Raw genomic sequence first — 17517 nt, 5'->3', positions numbered from 1 at the left:
GAATGTGGGTGAAGGAGAAGGAGGAAGAGCAGTTTTTGGGGAGTTTTCCGGCGGCGAGGTGAAGGACCATGGGGAGGTGGCGCCGGCGGCAGGAGGGGGATGGTGGCTAAGGTGTTTTGGGTGGCTGGTTTTGTTTTTGTTTTTTTATTATTTTTTTAATTTTTTAATAAACTTAACGGAAATCCTAACGGATTCCGTTAAGTGGTAGTGAATTTTAACAACATTTGTTTAGGGTGGTAGCAAAGTAAAAAAAAAAAAATTTAAATAGGTAGCAAATCTGAAGCAAGGTGTTTTAGGTGGTAGCCAATGTCAAAATTTCCATAGATTAAGATAGATAGATTTAGAAAGAAGATATTGATAACATGAAAGATAAGTCATAACTACGACATAAAATTATACTCAATAAAATTCAAAGCGCTAACATTTTTGTGTGGCATGCTGATACACACCAAAACACCGACCCAGTACGACTAAATAACCATGGCCACACAATCTCTAATTGAGTTAACCGGTGACACCGTGTGATCAGCTACATTTGCAAATGTGTTTGTATTAAACCATTACTAAACCATTACTCCGTAATTCCATTATGCAAAAAAAAAAAAATGGGATTAATTAAAATAACGGCTATTTCACCAAATGCCCCTGAGTAATTTTTTTATTCACCAAATACCCATCATAACTTTCAAATTCACCAAATACTCATCACTTTCTCAAAAATGTCATCAAATGCCCAAATGACTAACGGACGTTAACTCCGTTAGTCATTAAAGCCTTATTATGCCACATGGCAAAATATTATTGGTTGTTTATTTAGTTATTTAAATTTTAAAAATAATTAATTGATTATTTAAAAAAATTAAAACAAAAAAAATAAAAAAAACCCACCCACCAATGCCCAGCCCCAGGCCCCGCCGCCACCACCGCCGGCGAGAATCGCCTGAACCCCAACCACACCGGCGCGGAATCCGCCTGAATCCCCACACCGGCGCCACGCACCAAAGCCCAACCCCAGTCCCCTGCCACCACTCCCACCGACATCTGCAGCAACCCCCCTGTCACCGGCCTTCTCCTTCCCAAAACCACTTTCCCCACCCTAAAACCCCACCCAAAACCACTCTCCCCTCCCGATGGTGCCCAACCGGCGCCCAGCCAGCCCCCAAACCTCATTCCCAGCCGACATACACCTTAATTTAAACCCAAAAATCAAAATCCCCAAATCGAAACCCTAGATTTCGATTTTGGGGTTTTGGCCTGGTTGTCGAGGGAGGGGGGATGGACGGTTTGGGTTCACTGTCGCGGGGAGGGTTCTTGGACTCTGGCGGTGGGGTGGATTTTTCGAGGGAGAAGGGAGTGGGTTTTCCGATTGGGGGGTTTTTGGTGTTTGTTGTGGTGGGGAATAGAGGAGGGATGGGGTTGTGGGTGGGGGGATGGAATCTCCGGCGACGGAGGGGTCACGTTGGCACCGGCGCGGGGAAAAGGTGGGGGTGGATACCGGCGGTCGGCTGGCAGGGGGCTAGGTCGATGGGGGAAGGGAGGTGGCTTAGGTTTGTTTTTAATTTATTTTTATTAATTATAATTAAATTAAAAAATTAAAAGAGAACCAATCCCAGCATGCCACGTGGCATATTTAGTCTTCATGACTAACGGAGTTAACGTCCGTTAGTCATTAAGGGTATTTGGTGACTTTTTTTGTTAAACTCAGGGGCGTAAGGTGAATTTGAAAGTTATAAAAAAATTACTCAGATTCATTTGATGAAATAGCCGTTAAAATAATAATATATCTGATACCATCCCTAAATAGCGGTTGTTGACATTTAATATTCGGCATTGTGATCCTAATCTACTAGCCCAACAACCATCCCAACTAAGAAATCCACTACTCCATAAAAATCAAGCACATATCAAACCCAATCAAATCCCCTTTGATTTTTCCAGCAAAGTTCAAGGTCATCTTGATTATTCTGCAAATCAAGCAACTTAGGTATGTTTAGATTTGATATCATTCAAGATTCAATTGATTTGATATCTGTTTTGATTTTGTAGTTTAATTTCAAGGGCTATTTATATGAATCTCGTCTTGTTGTTTGGGACACTCAAAATTACTCAAATGCAAGAAATTCTTGAGAGAGAGATGAAATTAGGTGCTGGTGGCTTCACAAAGTCTTACCCAGTTGACTAATATCATTTTTGCGTGCAGTGATCCCAATAAATCTCTCTTTGTCTTTAATTTTTTGAATTCTTTCAATTTCAATTTACTTTTTCAAACTTTGATAATTAATTTTTATCAGATTTTAAGAAATGTTTTTTTTTTTGAAATTTGTGTTTTAATCGGGTTTTATGGTAGTATTAATTGGGTTTTTGTTGGTGGGTTTATCGTATAATGTAGATGGTACGGCTTTTTAATTTCTGGCTTATTTGTAGAATTGTAGCTACCCATTTGCTTGATCGAAGCTATCTAAATGAGAGAAAAAAAAAAAAATAGTATTGCGTGTACTCAGAGCTAAGTACACCCGAGTGTATAATGGAAATTGCGTAATTTTTTGGGTTTAAGTGTCTATAATGTGTTAATGGGTAGCAGCTAATTATAGCCTTTTATAGACTAGAATCTGGTAAGAAAAAAAAAATTGAGTAAATGCAATGGATTGAAATTTGTTATGGAAAGTTGTTATTTTTATATAGGGGTTTAAGTGGAACTGAATGAAACTAGTTGAGATTTGTTATGTCCTGTCATGATGGAGAATTTTAAGATTTACTTGTAATACATAAGGATTTTAAACCATTGCATTCGATTGCGCGTACAACTATTAGATTGTTAGGTTTTTGTTTCAAGGAGACAAAGAGAGTGACTTGATCACTGACGCAAAGATGATGTGAGTCGTGGGTTAGTGTTGTGAGCCATGTATACTCAGCACTGCTTACTCTAAGGAATTGAGAGAAAAGCCCTTCCATGTTACAAGGTACATAGCTTTTCAGCTTTTATAATGATGGTCTTCCTTCTTTACATCACGCATGAAACGAATAGGCATGATGCATCTTTTATGGTAATTGTAATTTTGGTTCGATCTATCAGTTCTGGAAAGGGAGATAAACCTTTTCCTAAATCTTTCACAAACAAAAAAATTAAATATATTAAAATATAATCCATTTAATAAAATAATTTGCTGATGTGTGCCTATTCCTGGCTCCTGGGTTCCATGCTGTTATTTCACCCCATCATAGCTTTTTTTGTACTGAATAAGGTTACCTTATGTATGTTTGCCTCTTTGCTTAATTCATGTGCACACTTAGTTTGTTATTTGTTGCTTACTAATTACTAGATGTTCTGAAAGTGGACTTGTGGAAAGTGCAGCTTCTTGTTCAAATCATTGCAGAAATTCCTATGAAGAAAAATCATTGCCGAATGTGTAAGCTACGATGTCTATGAAAGATAATGAATTTTATATTCTGGCTTTGGAGTACTTACTTGCATTGAATGCAATTCTTTTCATAATTTTATGCCATTGTAAATTTTTTTCCCTTTGATTTTTTTTGTAATCCATAGCTAAGATACTAAGGAAAAGGATCAACTGTAACAATTCTTCAATGGAGTTCCTGAAAAATCATGAATTTGTTGGTAATATTTACGATCGATCGATCAATCAATCAATCAAAGCCTTAATCCCATAAGTGGGGTTGGCTAACATGAACCAAATTTGATTATTCTGTGTAGTCATCGACATAAATCTTCCTTCTCCATCTCTTACGGTCCAATGCTTCATTCCGATGGAAATCCATATACCTCATAGCCTTCCTAACTCCTTCCAACCAAGTCATTTTCAGTCGCCCTTTCCCTCGTTTAAGCCCTCCATGGTCCCACTCTTCAAACCGGTGCACCATCGGGTCTCCGTCTTACATGCCTAAACTAACGCAAACAATTTTCTCTTAGTTTATCTGCAATGCCTACCACACCTACTTTCCTGCGTAGAACCTCATTACTGATTCTATGTCTTAGAGTGTTCCCATACATCCACCTTAACATTCACATTTCCGTAACCTCCATCTTTTTAATGTGATTCTTCTCACAAGTCCAACATTCTATACCATAGAGCAACACTAGTCTTATAGCAGTCCTGTCCTTAAGCCGTAAGGGAATGATTCGGTCACATAACACTCCCGTGGCCACTCTCTATTTAAGCCACCCCGACTTAATCCCGTGGGCCATGTCTTGATCAATGTCACGATTTTCTGGATGCTTGACCCAAGATACTTAAACATTCACTCATGGTCAAATCCTTTTCATCCAAACTCACCACTTCATTGCTTGTCCCCCTCTGAGTACCAAATCAACATACCAAATATTCAGTCTTGCTCCGACTTAGCTTGAACCCTCTAGATTCCAATCTTTGCCTCCATTGCTCCAACTTCACATTAACCCCATTCTTAGTTTCATCCACCAACACGATATCACCCACGAACAACATACATCATGGAACCTCATCTTGAATTGGTCTAGTTACTTCATCTAAAACCGTTGCAAAAACAAAATTTCAAAATAAGGGCAGTGGGCGCCTGGGCTCTCTTGACTGCTTAGTTGCCTTTTGTAGAGTTTTCTTTGAAAGAATTTGAGCAAAGTCACCTTCTATATCTATGTTCGAAGTTGTTTATGATTATCTGATTTGGGCTATAATTTGAATGTTATGTTGGATCATCTTCTCTGTATCCTTGTCAAGTAGGTTTGGTCAATACTGGATCGCTAAGTATTGCTACATTTTGAGGGTGATTTTTTTTTACAAACCCCCTACCTGTGAATTAAATTTTGTGTTGACTTCAATCTTCTTACTGTTGATTTTGTTCTTTAATTACCGGTGTGTGTATACTCTTCCTATTTTCAAAATGAGGTATTATCTATCTTGTGAGTTAAAATTTTGCATTGATTTGGTTTTGTTCTTACAATTGATTGTTTAATTTACTATTTTTTCTTAACATAAATGTTCTGTTTTGATCTTATGGAGGATTTTGGAATAAAAACAACTGTAAAGTCTTTGTATGATGTAATACCTGTATGGATGTTAGGCGTAAAGTTAGTGTATGTATTAATCTGTGGCATTGATTTAGCCTCTGAATATGGCTGCATTTATATTTAAAATTGTTATTTAGTCTGTGGAGGTATCTTTTTGATAATTTAATTTATCTATGTAATTTTATTCCATATTAGAGTGTATATGATTCTCCTAATCTCTTGCACTACGTTGTGTTGATAATAATGTTTCACCGAAAAGTGCATGCTGTCAAGTGAAATATCTACACCTCACAGTGTATGCTAGCATTTGTTACGTTATAAATTATTAAATCTAGAAGGATAATGTGGCTATTTAGGTGACAAAATTTTCTATGGAGTATTAATATATTGGCTATTTATGTGCATTGTCAACGTGTAGCCCAGGTTAGTCACTCCAGCTTTAAGTTTAGTGGCATTAAATCTATTTTATTGGAAATGAATTCTAGGCATGATAGGTTGTCTCCCTTTATTTTATGTTAATGGATTGGTTTAGGCTCAGAGTTCATCTTTTTGGAGCAACAAATGGTAAATTCTCCTCTGATATGTTCTGAAATATGTGGCCATTCTTATTGAACAGCTTAAAGTGACGTAGCTGCTAGCTTCAAGGAGGCCCAATTCTTCAATCGTAATGTTTCTTGGTTTAGGTTTTATTTTTTGTTATGCTGACAAAGTAGCTAAATGATGGGCATTTAAAACAGTTTCAAGTCTTTCAACCCACAATGTCACTGTATTATTAATATTGAGGTCTCTCATGATGGCTTGAGGGTTAAGTTCTGCCTTTTGTTCTGTATTATGTTTATTCGACCTATACACATTTGACTTCTAGAGGTTTCAGCTTAACTAGGATATTTATTGACAATCATTTGTGGACTTGATGGCGTACCCTGGCTCCAACAACAACAGCAATCACAACAACAACAACGAAGCCTTAGTCCCAAATGATTTTGGGTCAGCTAACATGCATTGTCACAGCATAGCAAGACAATTGATTTGGTGCACTCTGGCTCCACGACTTGATGGTAAGTCATGTATCTTTCTGGTAACATTCTAAATTATGAGCACCTTGGTTATGAAGACATAGCTTCTGTTACCCCAAGTCCACAAGGATACTTGAGTTGAAATGAAGAGTCCAACTAACCCTTTTTTTTTTTTTTTTTTTGGTGGGGGGGAGGACCCTGTCCAACCCTCACGGTTCTTTGGTCCAATATTTGCGGTGAAGAGTAGAGGGGAGGGTTAGGGAATCCCTACCCCAAGTACCCTCACTTGGTAGGATTTGAACCGCAGGATTTAAAGCAGTGAGCACACTTTGTTGGTAGAGTCCAAGTAACATAGGGTGTAAGTAACTAAGTATAGCTGCCATAAAGTTTCAAATTATTGACTTTTGTATAAATTTGTTAATTGTTGCATAGGTTACATTCCATCTCATTTAAATGTTGCCCTGCAACTCTAGTGGTTTCTAATGTGTATCATTATCATTATTATACTTGATTTCATTGTCTATGTGGAAGAAGTCATCCTTGAATATGTTTAGAGTAGTTTAGAGTGTCTCGACCTCATAGTTTAGAGTAGCCTACTATGAAATTTGTCAGCTTTCTATCCTAGGAAGAGGTTATCAGATTACCTTGTAATTTAAAGTAGTTATACTGTTGTTTTTAGGCGATTCTCCTATATGCATTCACTTCTTGATGATTATGATTTATCTAAATGTGCATGCTGACAAGTGATATCTTCACCCAAAGTGCATGCTAGTATGTTTAAACTTACTCAATTAATCACTCAATAGTAAGATAGTTTGAATTGGCTATTTAGGCAACTAATTTTCTTTAATTCTAATTATCATGACTGCCTGCAGATGCTGTTTATCATGTGTTGGAGGAGTTGATATGTTTGCTATGCTTTCATTCTAATGCGTGAGGAAAAGCAGATGTTCAAGTGCATTCAAACGTTAAGGCATGTCCAAGCTATTCAATTCTGAGCACATTATTATGTCATGGAATGGAACTTTAGGCTCAATGTTCATCTTGACATGGTACAGATACACTTGGATAAGAAATGATCTTGCAAGTTTTAATTCAGTTGACACTGTCTCTTCCTCACTTCACATATGAAGGTTTCCTCAAATGTCAAATCAGGTGATTTTAAGTTATCTTCTACACATTTCTGCAGCTGTGCTCTTTTGCTAAGAAGTAACCAGGTAATATTCATACCTTTTCTTACTCTTTTTCATTTAATTTTTTTATTCTCTATCTCGCAAACACCTGAAAAAAAAAAAAAAAACTATGAAGAGACTTTGAGAACTGAGAAGTGGAGATAGAGGGAGATATGGTATCTAATTGATGTTATCTCTTCCTGATCTCATTTATTTTTGGCTACCGAAAACAATTCTCGTTTTTGTTTATTTCATGTTAATTGTCGTAAAAAAGAAGGAAATAAATTTTCTTGTCTACAAATCTTGATACCAAGTATTGAAGTCTTTGATATTCACTACTGCTTGTTCAAATATCAATTTTTTGAAGAAAAGCTAATGATATTGATTAGTTCTAAAGTAGTAAAGTTGCTTGGATTAGGTTCTATATTTTATTTGCCTTAATGCGGAAATAGCTTACTGATGGGTATTTGGAATAGTTTGAGCCCAATTGCTACCAGTACCAGTATTGAATGCTTTGAGAGTTGAAAGTTATAGTTCTGTCCTTATTCTACTTTCTTGTTTGTTTCTGTACATCTTCTTGTTAATTGAGGGTTTCAGCTTTAACTATAGGCAATATAATCTTTTGGTTGCTTCTGGAATTGATGGTGTAACGTTGCCTATGGAAGAAATATATTGAAGGTATAGCGTTCAAGTTATATTCCTCATATCTTCACCTCACAGTGCAATTTTTATATTTTAATTACATTATTTATTAATTTTTTTGAATAGACATTATTTATTACTTAATCTAGTAGTATAAGTGGTATCTAGCTCGATGACAAAATTTTCTTCATATTTGTTTAGCATGAAACCATGACTGTTATAGAAGCTCTTTAACATTGCAGAATTGGTGATGGGGTGCATCTCTGTCAAATTGAGCACATGATTATGTTACTAGATGGAGTTCAGGTTCAGTGTTCATCTATTTGGTGCAACAAATGGGGAGTACAGTACTACAGTATTGCTCAGATGTCTTTTATAATGTGGCCACCTTAAGGCGAGAAAGGATATCTTTCAAAGAGGCTACTACTTGGCATGGTACTGCTGCTACACTTGATTCAGAAAGGGGTTCGTGAATTGAAAGCGTTAGACTCACCCACGCGTGGCCCTATATATTTCTCGTTTCTCTTATTAACATATTTTTGAACTAGGTGGTCTTACTTCCCAAAAAAATAAAAAAAAAACTAGGTTATCTTACATTTCATTTCTCTTGTTTATTATTTTTAAGAAGATATTAGATAACAAATCTACCTAGTACCTTCATTATGACCCTATAGAGGAGACTGAACAGAAAAAGTGGAAGGAAAAAAAGGGGATTAATTATAAGCTATCTCATTTACTTACAGCTGCTGTTATCTGATGGCAGTTTCATGTTTGTTGTCATATCACAAGACCAGGAGTCAAAGTATTATCATCTGTATTATTTGTCATAAAGTTACTATCATATTCTGTAAATTCTTATACCCACCCTTAAAAGTCTTCTACCTTTTGTTCTTGTTTAAGTGCAATTATTTGGATAAAAAAAAATGGAAATGGCAATTGCTAGATGTTGCTTGTGATAAGTTTTATATCCTGCCATAGTGTTGAGTTGCTAGCTGATGGGTTACGTCACCATATGATCAGTTTGAGATCTTTCATTAGAGTTGAATTTACAGTTTTGTCTTTTGTCTGCAGATGCTGTTTATCATGCATAGGAAGAGTTGAGATGTTAGCTATATTTTCAGTAAAATAATGTGGTGGCAAGCTGATGTTCATGTGTTCTTCAACATCATGCCCTGTAGTTCAAGCTCTTCAATCTGAGCACATCAATATGTGTGCATGGCGCTTAAGGTTCAGTGTTCATCTTGACTTGGTACAGTTACATTTGGTATTATCTCTTCCTCACTCCTGTGAACATATCTTGAAATCAAGTGATCTTAAATTGTTTCCTACACATCCGTGGCCTTATGTTTTCTTTTGTTCATTCTTGCTTAGATAACTGCCGTACTTTTTGTTTTGTCTATTTTATTTTATTTTACTGTTCTCCATCTCGTGAACACCTGTGATGAGACTGAGAAGGGAAGATAGAGGATAGTAAGGTATCCTTTTTTTTTTTTTTTTTTTTTTTTTTTGAGAGAGGATAATAAGGTATCTTATCTCTTGATCTCGTTTATTTTTAGCTACTGTGACCAATTCTAGTTTAGTAGTTTTGTGTTCATTGTTGTAAAAAACAAGGAGCCTAAATTGTTTTGTTTAACATATTTGTCAACTAAAATCTTGGAATTGCGTTTTCAAAATGTCTATTTTTTGTAAGAAAAGGAAACGACAATTGTGTGCACAGCTCTAAAGTTGTCTTCATTAGGTTTCTCTACTTGCCTTAATGTGGAAGTAGCTTACTGATGGGTATTGGGTATAGCTTGAGCCTGATATAGTGATATGCTACTCGTATTGAGGTCTCACTATGAGAGTTGAAATTTACATAATCTTTTCTTCTCCCTTCTTGTTTGTTTCTATATTTTGGGGGCTTCAGCTTTAACTAGGAATTTTAATCTTCTAACTGCTTATGGACTTCATGGTGTAGTCCCATGGAAAAATGATATGGAAGGCGTAGAGTTCAAATTATACTCGTGTGTTTTTGTTGTTAAGGTATAGGTACTAGATAGTTACAAATTATTGCAGTAGAATCTATTTGTTTACTATAGTATTCAATTTTTTTTACTCGTATATTATTTTTCATTTAGCTGCAGTTTTATTGGTTTTTACTGTGATTCACAATCATTGTACAGTTTCTTGTTTGTTTGGAAAAGGTCTTGAAGAATTTATGTTAAGTAAATATTGGATGTTCAGAAAAGTATTGAGTTGCACAGTTGCACTTCATGATCTAGGATCACCATCTAGAATTAATTACTCGTGTATGCTTTATGAGTTATGATATAAACATGACATAGCTTCGCCTTATGACTCAGGTTCTAGTTTAGACTTTAGAGTGATTCTGTGTTAAATTCTTAATTCCGAGTTTCAAGTCTTCATTACCCATTTAGATGTCATAGCACCGGCACATAGTGAACTCATGTCTTCAGATACGGAAATCTCAAATTTCATGATCTAAAATACTGTTTGGAATAATTATGCCTATAATAACGTTACAAAGTTCCCATTATGAAGCTTCAGGTTCTAGTTGAGACTTGAGAGTGTGTTTTGTGTTGAGTTCTTAATTTCTTATTCTTCGAATCTTCCTAGACATTTTCTTTGAATCTTCCTAGACATCTGGATGTCGTAGCACCAGCACATAGGGTACTCATGTCATCGAATACTGAAATCCCTATTTTCTCTTTCCGAGACCTATAAATTGCTGACCAAACGCTACTTAGTTTCTTCTGTTGATCAAAATACATGTGCTCATCAAAATCACAATCAAGTAAAAGCCTTTTTAGGGTACCATACTTGAGCGTAAGAAGGCTTTCTGAAGACGAGTTGCTCTCAGTTGTCTTAGTGTGAATATAGTTTCAAATTCATTGAATCATACTTTTAAGGTAGGTAATATCATTGTTCACAGCTCAAAGGTTTAAAGCAAATATGTAATAAATGGTAACATATCAATTCTCTGATTTACACTTATTAGGTATACATTTTATTACTGTATTATCATTTATCAATGGGTGATTATATTGTTTTTCTCCATCTTGATTTTTTATAAATCCATCTCAAAGTGACGTGGGTATTCTATCCGTGTGAAAAAAAATCCACCTCAAAATGAGCTGGTGATTCTTCTATCCTTGTAAAAAAAAAAATCCTTTTCAAAAAGATGGGGTGATCCTATCCTTGTGAGCTGTATTCTAAACCCTAGTCCATCAACCTAGTCCAAGTTTTCTATATAAATGATAATACTTGCTCTCGTTTTTATCTCACAACTCTTTCTCTAATTCTATTTGATATCCTCCTCTCTCTTTATTTTTCTTGGTAATTAATCTACAGAATAGTAGGTTTTTCATGGAGATCCACAAGGATCAGAAAGCTTTTATGCTGCTTGCCATGAAATGTCCAAGGAAGAAGAAAAGGAGGAGTTTTATGTTCTATCATATATAATATTGCATCTGCAATTCACCAAAGTGGCTTATGTCGAAGAGAAGGATTGGATTTGTGGATGTCATCAGCAGCATGGCCATGGACACAAGAACAAGCATTGACTGGGCATTAAGAGCGAAGTTAGTACCGGATGTTGTAATCATTATAACAACACAAACTGTGAATATAATGTCAAGGGGTGTTTGTCTGATTCTCATAGCTTTTCACAAGATGGGTAAGATCATATTCCTTATGTTCAAATTTAAAAGCTGCAAATACGTATTTGTAATATCTAGAATAAGATAGTCACTTTTTTTTTTTTTTTTTTTTTTTTTTTTTTTTTTTTTTTTTTTTCTGATAGATTAATTTTAAACTCTGGTGGGCTCTAATCTTTACTTCTATTTCAGATGTTGAATTTTGGAACTACAATATCATCTTTGTCTAAAAGTTGTAAAATTGATCTTTTAAGTTCATTGCATGAAGATTTCTAACTTGGGTGTTTGAAATTTTGGGATGCAGTTGGTGCAGGCTCATGTCATTGGTGGTGGTATTGATATGGCTGGGTTTTGGACTGATCGGAAGGCTTAAGGAAGTGTCATGTTTTTGGGTGGTATTGATCTCCTTACGCTATCAATACGGTTCATGGTGATAGGCCTGATCTTTTTGACTTGGCCATGTCAGGCATTTGTCGATGAAATCATCATCTTGAATGCCTTACAATTTTACCTATCTCAAGCAGTCGAGGATGGGTTGGTTTAATATCAATCAATATTCTCTTAAAATGGATTGCAAATAAAATTTGTATCCAATATTGTTATTAAGTTATCTATGAAAGCTTGTGAAATTAAACTTGTATTTTCTTTTGATGAAGTATCTCAAAGAGCAGTGGTGTGACAATGTTCGATTCAAAAGTTGGGTTGAATGGAAATTTAAAAAATATATAAATTTTTAATGTAGATGAAATTTGATCTCAGGTTTAAAACAAAACCTCTCATCTGTATATAGTTGGCCTTGACTCCGTATGAATAAAGTTTGAAGATTTGTAGTATCGCAATTTATAATTATATCTTTATAATCTTATCTTTATAGGCTTTGATTTCCGTAAAAATTGTTCAAAGATTCAAAATTCCCAAATTATATTCCTTTTACAAAAAATTCCCCCATACCGTCCAACTCAACATTTAAATTAATAATTTTTTTTAGCGGTTTTGTGTTGATTGAATCTTTTAAAAAAAATAAAAACACAACAAACTTGCTTATGTGGACGGTATGGAGGGAATATATTGTAAAAAGGGTGTAATTTGGGAATTGTAGCTTTTTTAACTGATCTATGGAAAACACCCATTTATTTAGTTGAAATTACTATAATTAATAATAGCGTCTCAAATAAATACTTTTCCAAACAAACAAAAAAAAAAAAAAAAAAAAAAAAAAAAAACAAAACAAAACAAGTCATCTCATATCATTGACAATAAAAACAAACAACTCCCAAGTCCCAATAGTATTATGTGTCAATGTGAATACAAAGTTACTCCCTCCGTGTTTTTTTAAGTGATACATTTTCCATTTCCGGCCGTGTTTGTTTAAGTGATACATTTCCTTTTTTGACAAAACAATACAATAAAATATTATATCTCTCTTCTCTCATGGTCTCCACCCAAACCTACTACTACTTTTTTATTATATCTTTCCTCTCACATATATTACTTTTTAATAAACTATTAACCCCACTATCTTTCTTTAATAATTTTTTAATACTCCACTACCCCACTTACCTCTTATTTTATTTAAGTCAATTAAATTGCCTAAAATTATGTGCCGGTCAATATGTATCACTTAAAAAAACACGGAGGGAGTACCATTAAACATGTTTGGAATGAGAGTAATGTATTACAAGGCTAATAAAAGTCAAAACCCTTGCCTCTCTTTCCTCTCTTTCCTCTCTTCTCTCTCTAGAACCCTAGCCTCCATTGTTGAATTTTGAAGGGGCTTCCATCGGATTTACCGGTGGAAAGCCCCAATCGTTGTTTCTTTTGTGCTTTTTCTCTTGCTTTATGTTTATACTAATTCTTCCTCTTCAAGGAGGAATATTTCTTCCTAGAAAGACAGGATTTTTCTTCCTCTTTAGCTTTTTCTTCTCTCTTTTGAGGGAGGATTTGCTTATTTATTTCATGGATTGCTATAGAGTTGTTTCATGGTAAAATTTTGTGCGGGATTGAAAAAGAGATTAATATTTCGACAACAATCAAACGAATCATGCGGAAATTGTCTGCACGGCTACAACAAATCGATAGACCCCCTCGCCGAAGAAGGCTGTAAATCACAGCGAGATGATAGAGGGTATGAAGGATGTACGATTTGCAACAACGATCGTAGCTTTGCTTACGGAATGTTTTTATTTGATTCAATTATTATGTATTTGTTAGATCTAAATCTCTTTGTAGATGTCGTATGACTTATTTATGAATCAGTTTTATTTCCAAAAATGGCTAATAAAAGTCAAGAGATACTGATAGTGTGATGGTAAGGAAGGCCCTGTTCTCTTACGTTGAAATATAGTTCAGTTTAGCTCAGCTCCTAATTTCCTTCTCTTATAAAATATTCAGTTCAGTTCAGTTCAGCTGAGTTCAGTCAATGAGAACAGACTCGAAGTTTACAGTGATAGGTGAAGAAAGGAAAACTAGTGTTATTATTTAGAGATGATTCCAAATCCGAATTAGCCTAAAATGAGTTCCCTACCAACTCCACCAAGCAAACTCGTACTTTGTATTTACCCATTATGAGGGTAAATTCCTCTACCTCTCTCTTTTCTTCACGTCACAACTCACAAATACAGAAATATCAGAATTATCTCATTCATAAACAAAAAAAAAAAGCTTTTAGTAAAAAAATAAAAATAAAAACCTTACTCGTATTAGCTTATCTTCGTACGACACCACCTCTAATTACTCGTATTTTTTTTTTTAATTTGACTTATTTACCCCTTTAATTTATTACAAACAAGTGTAATTTCTAGCGGTCGTGGGTCTCATAAAACTTAGAAATTAATCGGAACCCGGTTCTTGATTGAAGAGTTTCAATTTCCACACCCCAATTGAAGAAATTTTCTTTCTAGATTACCATTTTAGCTCTGGTAAGTTCCAATTTTTATTTATTTTTATCAAACTTGGTTTTAATTGTACTGCTTAGCTGATGAATTCATATTTATTAATTAATTTATTGTTGGGAAGTTAATTGGGTTGGTCTTTGAATTCTTAGGTTTGCATGGGTTGAGGTACTGGCTGCACGGACTGAAATTTGATTACTGAAAAAAGAGTTTAGTAATTAACTGTTGTTTTGATTGTATATAAATTATTAGTGTTTTGATAATATTATAATGTAATGATGGTATTTTTACTTTTATTAATGTAAATATTGATGGGCATTATGCTTTGATTATTGCATTTGTTCAGTTGATGACTTTTCCAATTTAATGAAAAAGATTGTAATTTTAGGTATATGTCTCAAGTTGATCAATGATGTAATATTGATATGAGCTCACATTCATTTCGATTTCTCGGTTGATGCATGTTAGTATGACTCAGTTTGATTGGCCAAGACGAGGTCTGTTGTCTGCTTAGTATTGCTATTGTCTTTCATAGCTTATTCATTTTGATGCATGTTAAAAGGGTTTTGAAATTCGGAGAAATTATGTTGGTTATGCTTGTTTGTTCTTTGTCATTCGGAGAAATTTTGTTTAATGGCACACATTAATAATAATATATGTTTCCTATGCTTGCAATGTAAATCATTAGTGACTTTGTTTATTCAAGATACAAGATTGGCATTGAATACAAAAATGTTGTGTAAAAAAATAATCTTTCCATAAAAGCTCAAGAATACAAGAGGTTAAGTGTCTGTTCTAGATTTTATTTCCTTGCACGTTGGACTTTTTTGGTGCTAAGCAAACCTCATATCTCGGATTATTAATGATAGTATGGCTTTGTATTGAGAATCGCATATGTGATTTGAAGTTGCCACATATTTTTATAAAGCTTCTTACTTTAGGACATATAGGATTATTGTGCACTTCATTGTGCTTTGAGCATTAAAACATCTTTTGGTTAATCTATCTTGGTTTGTGTAATTGGTAAGGGAAAAGGAGAGAAATATAGAAGACATATTTGATACATATATTCTGATACGGAGTATAAGGACATGAGTACATGACATTTGCTAATAGTGAGCAAAGAAGTGTTTTGTACTTTTATATCAAATTAGCTGTCAAGTCCATGCCGTCGTGGCTGGTATCGTGGTCTATAGTTGTGATGCTAATGCCATTAGTAACTAAAGAAACCAAAACCTAGAACAGAGCAGATTTATAGTATAGGGTTCATTATAAATTTGTTAAGGATTTTTTCTAACTGAATTTACAAATCTTGGAGAATCATATCAACCATGATTTGATATGCAATTTTCAGTTTTAAGTTTATTTAAATATTAGTGCTTTTAGGAATTCAAGACCCTAATGTTTTTCATAATAATCAAATTTGACTTGAATGTTCAAGTGTGATTTAAACATCCATATTTGTTAATTGTTATACATCTAACACACCCTTGCTCAGAGTTAAAATTTGTGTTGATTGGGTTCTGTTCTTACAGATGCGCATACTTCATTTAATATTACATATCTTTTGACAATGAATAATCTAGTTTATTGTTCTTGAGAAACAAAACATTTCTGCTTAGATTATTTGGGTGATTCTCATGTAATTGATGTAATAATTACTGCACTTGAAAGTTGAAACTTAATGCGGAGTCAGATCAGTTTAAATTGGTCATAAGTGTTGCCAATGAGGAAATAAATTCTAGGATGATTTATCACTTAGATCGCGCCTTTGATTCATTTTAGTGTATTGGCTGAAGGTAGATCATCTCCCTCTCTCTGTCTCTCGTCTAGTTTACCATGTCAGTTTTTCCACATAAACTTTCTTATTTGCTTGTACTTTGTTTTTTTTTTATTTTATTTTTTTTTAATTTTTTTTTTTTAATTTTTTTTTAATTTTTTTTATATTGTACTCAAACGTGCATGCTGACAAGTGTCATATCTTCACCTCACTGTGCATGTTAGCATGTTATCTTATTATTGGGATTGCTCAATCTAGTTGTTTAAGTGGTTATATAGCTAGACGACCTAATTCTCTGTAAATCTTATTAACAAGAAATCATATTTGGTTATAGTTGTTGTTCAACATGCATAGCAGAAATTGTGACGTTGTACATTATGATGTTACTAAATGGGACTTCAGGGTACTGTACTGCTCGAATATGTTCATCTATTTGGTGCAACAAATGGTGAGTACTGTACTGCTCGAATATGTTTTTATATTGTAGGCACCTTAAAGCAAGGGCAAGTATCTTGACATGGTATTGTTCATTGCCTGTTACAGCTTATTATAAAGGGGTTAGCTCCAATTTGTAATAGAGTGTTGGGTGTTAGCTCCAATTCACCCAATTAATTTTGAAGAACTTTCTTTGTAGAACAATCATCAGAGCCTTTGAGGAATCGTTCCTTTTGGTTGTCTCTTCTAGGTATACTATTCTCTCTATAGTTTTGAATTCTCTTGTTTAATCATTTTTGCTTTATTTATATAAATATTTATTATAACGATATTTTTTCTGGGGTTTTTTCTTCTTGGTAATTTGTCAAGAAATAAAGAATGCTGTTGATTTATGGTTAGAATTTATGACAATTTCTTACTTTGTTGGATGATTTTACATGTGGCTTCTTAATCACCTTGATCAAATTTTGGTTAATGGGTCTGTTTAAAGGGAACATATAAAGCTTGTTAGTTGTTTATGGTAAATTATATGCTTTCTGTATTGGATTTGATTTAATACTATAAATAAATACCTCACACCTCGAGTTGATTTATTACATTATGGCTCTGTATTGAGAATGTTATCTGTGATTTGAACTTGTTAAGTTGCCAAGTACTATATTAGTTCTAACCAAAGCTTTTTAGATTAGGTTGACTGATAAATGATAATACATGTTATTAACTTATTTGTACACACCGTGTGTTATAAGCACTAATACGTCTTTTGGTTAAGCTATCTTGCTATGTGAAATTGATTAGGCTAACAAGGAGAGATCGTGAGAAGACATTAGATACATATTTTGGATATAAGGACACTGACCATTTGTTAATAGTGAGCAAAGAAATTTTATACGTAGTATACCAAATTAGCTATCAAGGTCTTT

At 34.2% G+C, this 17517-nt stretch overlaps 2 long non-coding RNA genes across 12 annotated transcripts; both read left to right on the top strand.

Moving 5' to 3' along the window:
• Window positions 1-1482: 1482 nt before the first annotated feature.
• On the top strand, window positions 1483-12128 carry LOC145610184 (uncharacterized). Of its 11 annotated transcripts, none has more exons than XR_014106234.1 (6): window positions 1483-1984; window positions 3353-6060; window positions 6894-7070; window positions 7174-7235; window positions 7800-11508; window positions 11793-12128. It is a non-coding gene; the product is annotated as an uncharacterized LOC145610184 (long non-coding RNA). The 11 variants fall into 11 exon arrangements; XR_014106236.1 differs by having other exon boundaries at window positions 6894-7235; window positions 7800-7868; window positions 8904-11508; XR_014106235.1 differs by having other exon boundaries at window positions 6894-7235; window positions 7800-7868; window positions 8075-11508.
• Window positions 12129-14176: 2048 nt separating this feature from the next.
• Window positions 14177-14770, top strand: LOC145610031 (uncharacterized). Its single transcript, XR_014106207.1, has 2 exons — window positions 14177-14406; window positions 14532-14770. It is a non-coding gene; the product is annotated as an uncharacterized LOC145610031 (long non-coding RNA).
• The last annotated feature ends 2747 nt before the right edge of the window (window positions 14771-17517 follow it).

This window comes from Chenopodium album, chromosome 24 (genome assembly GCF_948465745.1).
Source record: "Chenopodium album chromosome 24, dcCheAlbu1.1, whole genome shotgun sequence".
In the NCBI taxonomy this organism is placed as follows: Eukaryota; Viridiplantae; Streptophyta; class Magnoliopsida; order Caryophyllales; family Amaranthaceae; genus Chenopodium; species Chenopodium album.
This window is presented reverse-complemented; position numbering and strand designations above follow the sequence as displayed.